The sequence below is a fragment of the Stenella coeruleoalba genome (assembly GCF_951394435.1).
Source record: "Stenella coeruleoalba genome assembly, chromosome: 10".
Classification (NCBI taxonomy): Eukaryota; Metazoa; Chordata; class Mammalia; order Artiodactyla; family Delphinidae; genus Stenella; species Stenella coeruleoalba.
Genome location: NC_137156.1, coordinates 48,798,955 through 48,815,019, shown reverse-complemented (window position 1 = coordinate 48,815,019; position 16,065 = coordinate 48,798,955).

The following is a 16,065-nucleotide window of genomic DNA, read 5'->3' as shown; positions in this document are numbered from 1 at the left end:
ATTGGCAAGATGGTCTACATAAATGTAAAAACAAACATCTATAATTTTTCTCACACATTAAAATTCACATGATGCTCATACAGTACTTAACTTTTTTTCCCTAAGCTTAATGATAGATGCTTATACTGAAGTTTTTACTGAAAAATCTTTCTGAGGAAAAATTTTCAACTGTGACAGCATTAAAAATTGGTGGGCTTCCCTGGTGGCGCAGTGGTTGAGAGTCTGCCTGCCGATGCAGGGGACACAGGTTCGTGCCCCGGTCCGGGAAGATCCCACATGCCGCGGAGCAGCTGGACCCGTGATCCATGGCCGCTGAGCCTGCATGTCCGGAGCCTGTGCTCTGCAACGGGAGAGGCCACAACAGTGACAGGCCCGCGTACAGCAAAAGAAAAAAAAATTGGTATTAAAATAAACTTAAGAAACAGTCCTTTGAACACACTCTCAAAAATAACTAAGACTTTTAGTGAAGCATATTAAATCATGCTGCTGTTGACAAAATATTATTTATAATCATTTTAGGGTATAAGTAAAATACATTACCGCTACTACTACTAATACAAAATAAATACAAAAGAACAAATAACATACAATAATTTCCATTTTCATCTTTATTACATCATTTAAAATGTATATTTTATATGCTTTTTGTATATAGTTATACATAACCACATATAAAGAATAAATATGCATAATCAGGAATGCTGCTGGCCCAGACAATGGGCAAATTAGAAATAATGGTCTTAGAATATGCAATGGGGAAAAGACAGCCTCTTCAATAAATGGTGTTGGGAAAATTGGACAGCTACATCCAAAAGAATGAAGCTGGACCACTTTCTTACATCATAGACAAAAATAAAGTTAAAATGGATTAAAGACTTAAATGTAAGACCTGAAACCATTGAACTCCTAGAAGAAAAGGTAGACAGTAAACTCTTTGGCATCAGTTTTAGTAATATTTTTTTGATCTGTCTCCTCAGGGAAGAGCAACAAAAGCAAAAATAAACAAATGGGACCACATTAAACTCAAAAGCTTCTGCTCTGTGAACAAAACCATCAACAAAATGAAAAAGGCAACCTACTGAATGGGAGAGGATATCTGCAAATGATACATCCTCCAAGGGGTTAGAATCTAAAATGCATGAAGAGCACATACAACTCTATATCAAAAAAACAAACAACACAATTAAAAGATGGTAAGTGGACCTGAATATACATTTTTCCAAAGGAGACATACAGATGGCCAACAGATGCATGAGAAGATCTTAGCATCACTAAATATCAGGGAAATACAAAACTAAACCACAATGAGATATTACCTCGCACCTGTCAGAATGACTGTCATCAAAAATGCAAGGAATAACAAGTGTTGGTGAGGATGTGGAGAAAAAGGAACCCTCGTGCACTGTTAACAGGAATGTAAATTGGAGCAGTACTAGGGAAAACAGTATGGAGACTCCTCAAAAAATTAAAAATAAAACTACCATGTGATCCAGCAATTCCACCTCTGGGTATTTACCCAAAGAAAATAAATACACTATTTCAAAAAGATTTTTACACACTGATGTTCATTGCAGTGTTATTTACAATAGTCATGATATGGAAGCAACCTAAGTGTCCATTGATAGATGAATGGATAAAGAAGATTGTGTGATACACAATGGAATATTACTCAGCCATAAAAAGAATGAAATCTTGCATTTGTAACAACTTGGATGGATCTAGAGAGTATGCTTAGTGAAATAAGTCAGACAGAAAAAGACAAATACTGTGTGTTTTTTCTTTTATGTGGAATCTAAAATACAAAACAGGTCAGAAATAGACTCATAGATACAGAGAACAAACTGGTGGCTGCCAGATGGGAGAGAGGTGAAGGATTGGCCAAAGTAAGTGAAAGGGATTAAGAGGTTCAAACTTCCAGTTATAAAATAAATGTCATGGGATACAATACATAGCACAAGGACTATAGTCAATAATACTGTAATAACTTTGTATGATGACACATGGTTACGAGAGTTATCATGGTGATCATTTTGTATAGTATTTAAATTGCAAAACACTATGTTGTATGCCTGAAATGAACATAATACTGTATTTTAACTATACTTCAATAAAAAATAAAATGAAATAAAAAGTTCCCTTACACTTTCAAAACAAAGAAAAAAGAACTAGTGCTCTTTCTTTAAGCAAAAGTTTTTTATTAGTATATTCTTCATTTCTACAAAATTACAAAAGCATGCTGTATAAATTACAAAAATAAGATTGCTGAACATAAAATAATAGAAAATGAAAATTTTAACCAGCATAATTATAAATAGCAATCAATATATTTTTATACAGTTGTTTTACAGGAATGAAATCTTTATGATGATTTCAGTGTTTACTTGTTCCAGTATCTCATTTTCCCTAGAAATCACCTCCTCAGATTGACTTGCTGGTTTTCTTGAGATTGAGACTTGTTTTCTTACAGACCAACTTCAGTAGTGTTAAGTACAATTAAATTTTGAAAGTCTGTATTCTCCACTGGCAAGTCTGCCGGCATCATTTTTCCCACAGTATTTGCTCACTTTGTGTCTCTGTGTCACATTTTGGTAATTCTGAAATATTTTAAACTCTCTACTAGCAAAAGGATTGTGACTCACTGAAGGCTCAGATGATGGTTTTCTTTTTAAAACAATAAAGTATTATTTAAGGTACGTACATTTGTTTAGACAATGTTACTACACAGAGTAGACCACTGTACCATGTAAGCATAGCTTTTATATGCACTGGGAAACCAAAAAAATGTGTGTGACTTGCTTTATTATGATATTAACTTTGTGGTGTGACCTGGAAACAAACATGCAGTGTCTTCCAGGTGCCTGTATTTGGAAACGTGTCCAATAAATTATTGCAGCAAACAGTCCAATAGTGAAATTGAAATATTTCAGAGGAAACTGATCTAGATTTTAGAAAACGACTTAAAGATTTTAGTTTCTCAAATATTCATGACCCATCAATATCACATTCTCTATTACAGTCATCAGTAGGTGCCAATTGTAACTTTTATGCTGTTGTAGTATTTTACATTCCTCATATTTCTTCAAATGACATGTTATTTAGAACATCAGAACAAGCAGAGTATTCTCTTAGCACTATGAAACGTTCCTTAATGATGATATTATTGCACCTAATATAAAACCCAAAATTTGTAACATGGAAATTTTGGTTTTGGATCAGAGATGGGTTGATTGTGGGATTTCCCGGTCAAAATTTGTCTTCTCACTTTTAGTTTTTATCTAAAACAGAGAGGTTCAGGTCTTTGTCAACAAATTGCAATTTCTTTAGCAACAATAATATATTTTTCAGAAAAATCACAATTTCTTTTTTAAAGGAATTTCTTAATCCCTTTGATGTTTCAAGAATATTATGTCTCTTAAATTCAGTTTCTGCAATATTTTGCTTATAACATTCACATTTTTAAAAAATATGATAAATTAGTACTAACCAAATACATACAAATGTTGATATTTTTCAAGTCTACTTTGGTTTATATTCTAGAATTCTTTAAATTAATATCATCAAAATATTCTAAAAGAGTTTTAACTGGCCTCTGCTTGTGTTTTTATTAACATGATGTTACCAACTGCATTTCCTATAAAAATTCAATGGTGGCCAAATACTTATATTTGGCAAATGTGTTTTCAATAGTCTTCAACTTTTACTGAGACTACAAAGCAGTTGTACAGTTTGTGCAAGATAAAAGCTGTTCAGTGTTGTTAGAGAGATTTTTGCTGTCTCATTTCCTCCCAGTTTAAAAATGCACAGAAAGCAGAATACAGGATATTATCATTTTCAAATATTGTCTGTTGCAATTTGGTATGTTTTCCATGAACCCCTATGCTCTTGTTGCAGCCTAATCTTAGATTTCCAGATTTTATCTTTGTAAGTAGTCCATGAAACATATATAAAATCATTCTTGAGTTGGTTTTATCTACAGGACAAAATTGTCCAAAATAGTCACATTTAGAAATATAAGACTAGCATTTTAAAATTCACAGATCTAGCAGCTATTGTCATCTGTTCTACGTAACTTAGATTGTACGTGTATATGGTGCATAGGAGCCAGATTGCATGGGTTGGTGAAAGCTGACTGTTAAATGTGAAGGAATTTTGTGAGCTATTTATTAAACCATTGGGAGCTTGAAATAAGCCTTATTAGGACTGCTTAATTTACCGTTCAGTGTTACTGTTGAAGTTAGCAAATGCCACAAATCAGGGCTTTTTTAATTTCTTTTTTTAAGAAAGTCAGTTTATCAGTATACTACTAGCTGTATGTAAAATGGCTGAATAATAATTAGCATTGCTCACCTTAATGAAATTAAATAATTTTATTCATTTCATCTCATATAATCTTTTTAAAAGTTATTTATTTTTTTATGGCTGCGTTGGGTCTTCGTTGCTGCACATGGGCTTTCTCTAGTTGCAGCGAGCGGGAGCTACTTTTAGTTGTGGTGCGCGGGCTTCTTATTGTGGTGGCTTCTCTTGTTGCGGAGTACAGGCTCTAGGCGCACAGACTTCAGTAGTTGTGGAACATGGGCTCAGTGGTTCTGGCACACAGGCTTAGCTGCTCCATGGCATGTGCGATCTTCCCGGACCAGGGATCAAACCTGTGTCCCCTGCATTGGCAGGTGGATTCTTAACCACTGCTCCACTAAGGAAGTCCCTCATCTCCTATAATCTTAAATTTTGGTTTCATATTTCATCCCCTAAGTTATGTACAATATTGTTATTTATCGTTGAAATTTGTATTATGCATAAGGATCAGTCATAACGTTGTCAAATTCTGATATGATTTCCACCAAATGAAGAAAACTCCCATGTCATTGTTTTGCAGATTTTTCTCTGAATGTTAAATCGTTTTGCTAACCACATAGATATTTATAGTATACATTTACTAGTAGCATGTTAACATTTTCTTGTCTTCAAAGAGTTTATTCTCTGTCACATTAATAATTATATTTTTCAAGAGTTTTAAATTTTAAACATTTAATAAACTGTTTGTGGTACATTTCACTCTATTCCTGCTTTACAACAGTTGAGTGATAAAATCTCCCCCCATTTCCCTCACTCAGTTGTTTTTTCTCCATCCTTAAAGAGTTTACAAAATAAAAAATTTTTAGAAAGAAATGTTTTCAAGCTTAAAAAAAAGTAACAGTAGTTAGAATTTTTTTTCCATTGTTTGTCAGAATCCTTGCGTAAGAAGTTTCCAGAAACTTCCTATCAGCGCTTTCTTCTACAAGATAAACTTGTCTTATTTGAAATGGATAATCTCTGCAAGCGGGTTCTGTTGTTTAATATTCAAATACATGGAGGTGTAACTAAATCAACAGAAAGTGTATTTCGTTTAATGGATTCCCCATGAGGGTTTTTTCTCTCATTTTTCTTTAAAAGGAATTCATCCATTCTTATTGACATGAAAATAGAGTGTTAATTCACCATTGCCCCCACTGTGAAGTGTCTGTACTAGATTCTTCTGAGACTGACCGTTTCCTTTCCTTCCCCCTGGCGTTCAACAATCCAAGTAATTTTCTTTCATTTTATTATTTAGTGGATTCTCATTTTCTGTTTTTTCTGATTGTGATATATTATTTTCTTAGCTTTCGAATACTGGGCAGAAATAATGTGATCATTTAACACATTTACCTTAGAATGTGTGATATTTTAAAATTATATTTATTTAATGAGCCATTAAACTTTAACAGCAATCCAAATTGTATGATAAAATTTTCATAACAATGAATACATAATAGCTGTGATATAATTTGATAATTATGTGGTCATGGTAAATAAATATTAGGTACTTATTATATAGTCCTTCATGTCAGATAAAAGTATTATTAGACTTAAATTGAAAATACTACAGTATCGGGCTTCCCTGGTGGCAGAGTGGTTGAGAGTCCGCCTGCCGATGCAGGGGACACGGGTTTATGCCCCGGTCCGGGAAGATCCCACATGCCGCGGAGCGGCTGGGCCCGTGAGCCGTGACCACTGAGCCTGTGCGTCCGGAGCCTGTGCTCCACAACGGGAGAGGCCACAACAGTGAGAGGCCTGCGTACCCCCAAAAAAAAAATACTACAGGATCATTTTGGTAAAATAAATTAACAATACTCTGCCCCACAAAACGAGACACAAAATTTAGCTAAATTTTACCACTAGCAATTTTTTCTTTTTCATTTGAAGATAATTTCTGATGCACATGAAAGTGTAAAGGACCTTCCAGCGTTGAAAGAAGTCTTTTGTTTGTGGAACCCCTTCCTTCTTCATGGCTCAAAGCAAAATGGTATCTGTCGCCTCTGTTGTGAGAAGATATGTCACTTGATTAGTCAGGGAACTGACATAGTAAATATACAAATAACATTTTTGCAACCTAAAAAATTTTAGTAAAAATATAAAAATATTTCAAAATAGTAAACATCTACAATGTGGATGACACCCTCTTAGTTGTCCTACCGTCGCACAGGTCACAGCAGCATACCTGTGAACAGCAGCTGTGCTCCTTCATGGAGCACACACTTGGGAAGGTCCAGAGACGACTTCATCACCATGGTGTGAGCACTGGTACAGGCAGGCAGTTTTTACTGTTTGTACGGTTACTAAACACAAAACTTAAAAGTAGTTAATTTGATCAGTCTATTCCTCTGTGATTTCTTCCATTGATTTTACTTTCTATTTTTGCTTCTAGAGTTATTTCCCTCTCTGAAATCATGGCACTAATCATCTATATTTTCTGTTCTTTTTTATATTAAAATTTTTTTCAATTCTGTTAAATATATTTTAATGCATATTATAAAGTGAGATTCTAATTTTCTCTCACAGTTTTATCTACTGTGTACTCACCCTCTTTTTGACAATCTTTCTCTATTCATTTCTGAGGTATATTTTATCATAATAATTTTTCACAAACTAGTGTTTGCTGCTTCTGTAACACCTCTTTTATTTGTACATATTCTTGTACAATTAACATCCTATTTTACTCAGTATAGCTTTATAATACATTTTATTCTTTGGCAAGATGACTCTTCACTCATTAAGCTTTGGTTCCCTTTTTTCATAAGACATTTTTCCCATTTATTCTTTCAGATATATAACATAGAACTTGAAAGATTGGAGATAAAGAGAGAAAAGATATTTCAAAGAGGGAAATGGAGAAAAGGCAAAAGAACTTCTACTACGCCCAGAGCAATGTTGAGTTTAAAAAAAGGAGGTCATCTTTTTCCTCATCTCAGCTATCTTGAAGCTAAATTTGTCCTCTGATATCAGATCGTGTAGGTAAGAGAATTAGAGAAGGAAAAAAAATACACAAATATTCTAGTAGAATGAATACAGCAGCCGTGCCACAGCACTTGTTGCTTATTTAATTTGCTCTTTACAACATGTCATATAAACAAAGTGTCTGAAACTATTCTGAGAAAGTAAAATTTTATTTTTATAATGGTTTCTCCTAAACCTGCTATCTGTTTCACACTGCCCTCCACAGAAAACTTACTTCCTACTAACTTTTGTGAAGTGTCATATATTCTTCTAGTAAAACTGAGTCAAGATTCAAGGAAGCCCTGGTTTTAAAATTTAGAGGTTTTTGGCTTGGTTTCATTTTGAGGTTTTGGGGGTTATAGAAACTCAAAGCAAAATGAAATCTCTATAAATCCTCAAGCCTCCATTTTATAATAGTATTTTGTAATGCCCTCTGTTCTATCCCAAATGAAATTTATAAAAAATTAACCTACCTACACATAGATTTTTAAAAAATTAATGTCTATATTTAATATAAAGAATAAATAGAAGGAAAGAAATTTATTATTTCAATATGTAAGTACTTGGTCACAGTCACACTACAAGGCATAAAGAAGTTGTAGATACTTGCAACTCTGTGCAGCAATCACTGTGAGCAAGGTAGCTACTGATGGGGTGCAAGGCCATTGGCAACACAAAAGCCTAAGTCAAGGGACTGTCAGTAATGTGATTTTCCAAAATGGTAAACCTCTTTTGATAAAGTTCAGTCTAAAACAAAATACAATCTTCTCTTGACTTGCATGTGGCTGCATACTTGAAGAAGTCAGTGTATACATAAAACAAGTTGGAGTCTGGACTCAATTCATTATACACATCCACTCTCTGAATGCATTCCAGAAGTACTGTAAACCCTTGATATCCCTAAGGAGTAGACCTTCATGGACCATCAAACGGGACATTCCCAATATTGTAATGAGATGGAAGACTGGATCCACCATCATAATCTCAGACATGTTAGATAGGAATGAGCACAGATAGAAAAAAGGGAGATGGGTGGGGGACCACCCAAGAGAAGCTCTCAAACCAAAATTCCAAACAATGTACTGAAATCAAATCCCAAGAAATTCAGCCAACAGAACTGATAACCAGGAGGTAGAGTCAGCGCCCCTAAATTTTTTTTTGTTTTTTTGTGGTACGCAGACCTCTCACTGTTGTGGCCTCTCCCGTTGCGGAGCACAGGCTCCGGACGCACAGGCTCATCGACCATGGCTCACGGGCCCAGCTGCTCCCCGGCATGTGGGATCTTCCCAGACTGGGGCACGAACCCGCGTCCCCTGCATCGGCAGGCAGACTCCCAACCACTGCGCCACCAGGGAAGCCCAAAAATTTTTTTAAATATAGAAGGATCTGAAAATAATTTCACCAATCATCCTCAATTAGGTCTGTTAGCTACATAAATAAAATATTTTCACTTTAAAAGTCTGCGAATCAGAGACGTCAGCGTCATTCGGTCCAATGCCCATCTCCACCAGAATCTCAGATCTCTCCACACAACCATGACACCTGCCTAACCTACTCCCAGTGAAATCACTGCTTCTGAGACCAGTGCTCTTTTCTAACTGTGGAGGTCTTCGTTACTACATAAATTCAGAACATGACGGGGAGCAAAGTGAGACCATGAACCCTGGAGCAAACCCGAATTTGAATCCTGGCTCTGTCACTCATCGGCTGTGTGAACTTGGGCAAATGATGTAACCTCTCCACACCTCCATTTCTTTACCTGGTAAATGTAGATGCTAATAATAGCACCTATTGCTCTGTTTGTTGCAGGAATCAAGAGTTAACTTATACAAAGTGCTTGAGACGTTCCTGGAAGATAGGAAGTGCCATATAAATGTTCACAGAAATTCCCCCCTTGGTCTGCATTTTACTCTTTGAATACTAGAAAATTGCTAGAGTTCCAGCTAAGGATCCCAGATCCTTGTTTGCTTTCTCATTTTGCGTGATTTTAATTCTCTTTCCATCCTCGTGAGGCTCCATTTGGCAATACTCTTGAAAATTGGGTTCCTAGATTGAATCTATATCTCAGGTGTGTTTGGACCTGTGCAACACAGAATGTATTTATGCAGCAACTTAAAAATCATGCCTACTCTACTTCTAGTAATATGTCCAAAAATCTTATTTGCATAGGGAGCTTGAATCTCAGAGAAAATGAGGTGGTCGAGAACTTTTCTTTGTTTCTGTAGAACTGAATTCAAATTCAGCTTCTTCCACTTTCCCCAGGGTTGCATCAGAATTCTGGGGGCCGTACAGAACTCATAGTGTCAAGGTACCAGGGTGGACTGGGGGAGAGCACCCGGTTGTCAATGGACATCTACACTATTGTCCACTCAGGTGTCCTGGTTCCCTTCTAGCCTTCAGTCATTGGTCGTTGGCAGGTCAGCACTGCACCCTTCTTCCCTACCCTGCCATTCCCATCATTAAGGCCTCTTTAAGACCCCGATTTCCCTCTGAGTCACACCTGTGTGTGGGAAAAATTCTACTGTATGGCACAGCTCTGATCTGTGGAAAACTCTGCTGTGTTTTCAGGTCCTAGACCCATCTGCTGTGCAGGGCATGCGCTCACACAAGGAACTCCTGAGGCCACACCGCACAGCACTGAGGCGTCCTCATCAGCTGGTGGTGGGCACTGGAGCTGCCTCTCCCCACCCCCACCCCCAGGTACCACCAAGGGACAGAAGCTCAAACTTATCCAGTTTCCTCTACCCTCGGCCCACCCCCCTGCCCCAGGAGATCCCCAGGTCTATCACATCCCCTCTGAATCTCCCCAGCGTTCAAGATAAGGAATCTTTGTTCATCTCTGTGCAGGAGATACTGACTCTGATTCATCATGTATTCTTCCAAATGAGATGAGGTTCTTGAAAAATCAAAACTTATGAACTTTACCATATTTTTTAAAGTCTACTTTCTCCTATGGCACCCCTTTCCCAAAGAAAAGAAGGCAAATGCCTAGCTCCCCAAATTGGAGGTAGACAAAAGGAGGGAGAGAGTTAAAAGTAACAGGAAACATGAGAAAAACACATTAGTTAGAATTAGGAAACTTCTCACCTTATTATGTTTTTGTGATACCATTCAACCAAACTGAGTCAATTCTATGACCAAGTAAGAAATATTTTCTTAGCACCTACCATACAAGCCAGGCATTGTGCTAGTGCTAAGTGCTCCAAGATGAGTAGGGCCTGGGCCTTACTCACAAGACTTACTCTCTTATCACTTAAGTAGGTCTCATTCTCTTCATTTCTTCTTCTGCTTTGTTTAAGATCATATAATTTTTCAGCTGTATAAGTTTTTCATCTGTCTCCCTGCTTCATATCTCTTATTTTCTAGTTTTATGCACCTCTTTCTCATTCTTCACATTTACTAAAACATAAATCTAATCACATCATTCTTTTACTTAAAAATTTGCAGAGGGTTCCATCATCTTCAGGACAAAATGCCAGGCATGATTTTGGTGCTTAAAAATATTGTTTCCTTCAGTTCTGAAAACAATTCTATCAGGTAGTTATTATGATATCAAGTATACAAACAAGGAAACTGAAGCTTGAAAAGCTGAAACCATCCTGACCAAGTTCACAGAGCTGGGAGAACCAGGACCCAAATCAGTTTTCTTGTCTCTAGATCCACTGCTTTTAATCTTAGACTTATAGTTCTGGTCTCCATAATCAGTCCCCCTCTTATGTAAAGGAATGATTTATAGTAAGACTACTACCACAATTACTGCCGTTACTCTACCACTGTAATAAGTAACTATTGCTTGGATTACATGCTATTAGTTATCTTCAAATTAAAGAAGGAAGGAGAAGGAAGACACTTACCTTGTTGGACAAGTTGGTCAATCAACCATATGAACCTTGGTGGTCTACGGGTGACAATATTGAGCCAAATCACCCTCACGTGCAATATAGAGTACACAAAGAGTTAAAGATAAAATACTCAGTGACCCTAGTGTTCTTAGATACTTAGTGTTCATACACCATGTCACTGCAAAAATAGAACTGAAATACCAGTCTCCCAAATTCTCTGTCCAGTAAGCCATAACACAACACATAAATCCACTCATCCAAATGAGCAGAACCCTTTAATGAGTCAGCCCCACGTAACAGGCACCTTAGTTTCGAAAGCTTCAAAATATGGCAATTAATCACATCTCTAGGAAGCATGTGGTACAGCTAAATGGCGATTCACAAGCAAACCTCAAAAACACCAAGGTTGCTTCTGACTGTAAACCTCACTCAAAACTTTTTCCCAGGTGGTTTCAATATTCATTTGGAAGAGTGACAGTTGAACTTAATGGTTTTCTTTTCTCACTTTTCTTCAGAAACCAATCCATCTCACTGCTTGCAGTGCTTTGCAACCTTTTAAAACACATGACCCCTTTGGATAAACCTGAAAATCTCATGACACCATACCCCAACCTCCGCCTCCCACCCTGAGCTTTGTGTGTGCAGAAAACAAATTCTATTTCTTGCATATCATGTCAGACAAGAAAAAATTCTGGCATTTAATTTTTAAGTTGTTGTATGAAAAGTGGTATTTTACTTTCCAAATATAAAAATACTAAAAAATTTTTTTCAAATCACTTAACATCCTCTCCAAACACCCCACCCTGTTCCTCCCAGCTACTACATCAACTAAATGCTTCCACTTTTTGATAACTCCTGGCATATTCTTATGCAATATTGAAGCTCAGTTTAAGGCTCTAAATGGGTCTACAATTATCGAAATATTTAGCTTATTTGTTCTTCATAAAAGAGTTCCCAGTTAAAAAGAAAATCAAGCAATAGAAATGAAATTCACAGAATCACTAAGATATCCAAGTGTCAGGGGCCCAAAGGGATTATTTAGCCTCATGCTTTCCACTTTCCAGACTTAGGGAATCCAAATTTTGACCCTGGGCCCTAGGGATCTGGGTTATAAACAAGCACCCAAGATAATTCTAATAACCACTTGAATTGAGGAACCAGTTATTCACTCTTATCCCATTATTTGACAGGGGAGGAAACTGAAACGCAAACAGATGACAGGCAGCTCAGGCAGTTCACAGACCTCACTTTACTTTCTACTGGGTATAAAACCAACTTTAAAAAACAATCTTTTGAATTTTGTTTTCATAATCAACTCCAATTTCTAATGAGAAAAAAATGTATTTTAATAATCTACCTTTCTTCTTTTCCAAAAGTGGCCTAGATAGCTAAAATGACAGATCAAACATATTCTTTTATCTCCTTCGACAAAGTAGCAGTAAAGGAATAGAGAAGGTACAATCTAGCAAGGAAAGGAGAGGCTTGTTCACAGTTTTGGAAAATGTAAAGCAGATGGGGAGTGGTGACCCATCTGATATAGAAGAAAGAGCGTAAACGTAAAATATATGCCCAAGGGGGTACAAATTCAGAAGGGGACTCGTTTGCCCTAGAGCAGCAGTCCCCAACCTTTTTGGCACCAGATACCAGATTTGTGGAAGACAATTTTTCCACGGACGGGGTGGGGGGTGGGAGTGGGGTGTTGGGGATGGTTCAGGCGGTAATAAGATCAATGGGGAGCAGCAGATGAAGCTTCTCTCGCTCACCACTCACCTCCTGCCGTGCGGCCCAGTTCCTAACAAGCCGGGGACCTGTAACAGTCCGAGGCCTGGGAGCTGGGGACCCCTGCCCTAGAGAACTCAGAGCAGAGGACACATGGGAAAGGCCGAGGCTTAAAGCAAAAACACATATGAGTGGCTGGAAATTGTAGACTGCATGCATGCACCATATTACCCCAGCCCTAGGCAGACATGCCAGCAGTCAACGCCTCCACTCCCTACAACTGACAGCCAGAATTTTAGTCTCCAGTGAACGTGAAAGGACAAGACTTGAAGTCAGAAGCACCAAACACAGCAGAAGGTGGCAGCGAGGTACAAGATTGCAAAGGGGATGGGGGAATAGTCAACTGAAAACTGTGTTCTGAAGGGCGAGACCATGAAGGCTTCACATAGCTAGGTGCTTGCCTCCAGGAGAAAGTTGGAGGATTCATCTCTCGAGACATTGAATGGCCACTGCATACTGAAACTGTGTGTGTGTTTCGTGAGGGAAAGGGTCTGCATTAATGAAAGAACCAGTTCTCTAGCAACTCACCCCAAAGTGAAGACAGCCTTATGTCTCTATTAGTTTTCTAGGGCTGCCACAACCACATACCACAGAATGGGTGGCTTAAACAACAGAAATTTATTTTCCTGCAGTTCTAGATGGCTGAGATCAAGGCATCAGCAGGTTGGTTTCTTCTGAGATCTCTCTCTTCGTCTTCTCCCTCTGTCTTCACAAGGTCTTCCTTCAGTCTGGGTGTCCCAATCTCCTCTTAAGGACACCCAGCCATATACGATGGGGGCCCACTCATATGACCTCATTTTACCTCACTACCTCTTTGAAGACTCTATCTCCAAATGCTGTCACATTCTGAGGTCCTGGGGGTTAAGACTCCAACATACAGGTTTTATGGGCACTCAGTTAAGTTCACAACAGCTTCTAAAAGATTGTTAATGTTTTACTTATAATCATGGCAATCAAGAATCATTAGAAATATAAAGAAAGCTCTCTAAACACACTCACTCACTCACTTGCTCAAAGAAAACTCAAAGAGAAATAATTCAGGTAACAGGGGAAAACTTCAAGGATACTAATTAATATCTTCAGAGAAATATGAGAAAATCTTGAATCAGGAAAACCAGAGCTGGCTATTATAAAAGAGGAGCAATCAAAAACAAAGAACTTGAAAAATTCAACTATGATAACAAAAAATAAATTAACACATAATGAATAGAAAAGAAAGTCAAGGAAATCCCTCAGAAAATTGAACCCCCCCCAAAATATAAGAAACTGGACATTTGAAGGCAAAGATAAAGATTAAGAAGCTCAATCTAAGAGGTTTTAAATCTATTAATAATAATTTCAGAAAGACATAGCAGAGAAAAATGCAGGAGATAATTGTCAAAAAAATAGGACTAAATGTTCTCAAATCTGTATCTCCAGCCTATTTCTCCCCCTTAAACTCTCCAGAAAGAGGGAAGGGAAACAAATGTTTCTCCAAAGCAGCTGCCTTCTTGGCCTAGCTTCAATAAAGGCAAGATTGTAAGAAAAGAAATTTCAAAACTACAGAGAGTGAAGGCATGACAGAGGGTAGGAACTGGGTGAGGGTGGAGTGAGGGGAATTCCAGTCACAAGGGGTAGTCCCCGATCTTTTTCACTTCCAAGCCCTATTCATGCTTTTTTCTTTCTTTTTTTTTTAATGTATCATTTAAAGCTTTTGTTTCCTTATTTATTTTCATCTTGGATGATCTGTCCATTGGTGAATGTTGGGTATTAAAGTCCCCTACTATGATTGTGTTACTGTCGTTTTCCCCTTTTAAGGCTGTTAGCATTTGCCTTATGTATTGAGGTGCTCCTATGTTGGGTGCATAAATATTTACAATTGCTATATTTTCTTCTTGGATTGATCCCTTGATCATTATGTAGTGTCCTTCTTTGTCTCTTGTAATAGTCTTTATTTTAAAGTCTATTTTCTCTGATATGAGAATTGCTACTCCAGCTTTCTTTTCATTTCCATTTGCAGGGAATATCTTTTTCCATCCCCTCACTTTTAGTCTGTATGTGTCTCTAGGTCTGAAGTGGGTCTCTTGTAGACAGCATATACATGGGTCTTGTGTTTGTGTCCATTCAGCCAGGCTATGTCTTTTGGTGGGAGCATTTAATCCTTTTACATTTAAGGTAGTTATTGATATGTATATTCCTATTACCATTTTCTTAATTGTTTTGGGCTCATTACTGTAGGTGTTTTCCCTCTGTTGTGTTTCCTGCCTAAAGAAGTTCCTTTAGCATTTGTTGTAAAGCTGGTTTGGTGGTGCTGAACTCTCTGAGCTTTTGCTTGTCTGTAAAGGTTTTAATTTCTCTGGCGAATCTGAATGAGATCCTTGCTGGGTAGAGTAATCTTGGTTGTAGGTTTTTCCCTTTCATCACTTTAAAGATGCCACTGCCTTCTGGCTTGCAGAGTTTCTGCTGAAGGATCAGCTGTTAACCTTATGGGGATTCCCTTGTATATTATTCGTTGTTTTTCCCTTGCTGCTTTTAATATTTTTGCTTTGTATTTAATTTTTGGTAGTTTGATTAATATGTGTCTTGGCATGTTTCTCCTTGGATTTATCCTATATGGGACTCTCTGCACTTCCTGGGCTTGATTGACTATTTCCTTTCCCATATTAGGGAAGTTTTCAACTATAATCTCTTCAAATATTTTCTCAGTCCCTTTCTTTTTCTCTTCTTCTTCTGGGACCCCTATAATTCGAATGTTGGTGTGTTTAGTGTTGTCCCAGAGGTCTCTGAGACTGTCCTCAGTTCTTTTCATTCTTTTTCTTTATTCTGCTCTGCTGTATTTATTTCCACTATTTTATCTTCCAGGTCACTTATCCGTTCTTTTGCCTCAGTTATTCTGCTATTGATCCCTTCTAGAGTATTTTTAATTTCATTTATTGTGTTGTTCATCGTTACTTGTTTCCTCTTTAGTTCTTCTAGGTCCTTGTTAAATGTTTCTTGCATTTTTTTCTATTCTATTTCCAAGATTTTGGATCATCTTTACTATCATTATTCTGAATTCTTTTTCAGGTAGACTGCCTATTTTCTCTTCATTTGTTAGGTCTGGTGGGTTTTTACCTTGCTCCTTCATCTGCTGTGTGTTTTTCTGTCTTCTCATTTTGCTTATCTTACTGTGTTT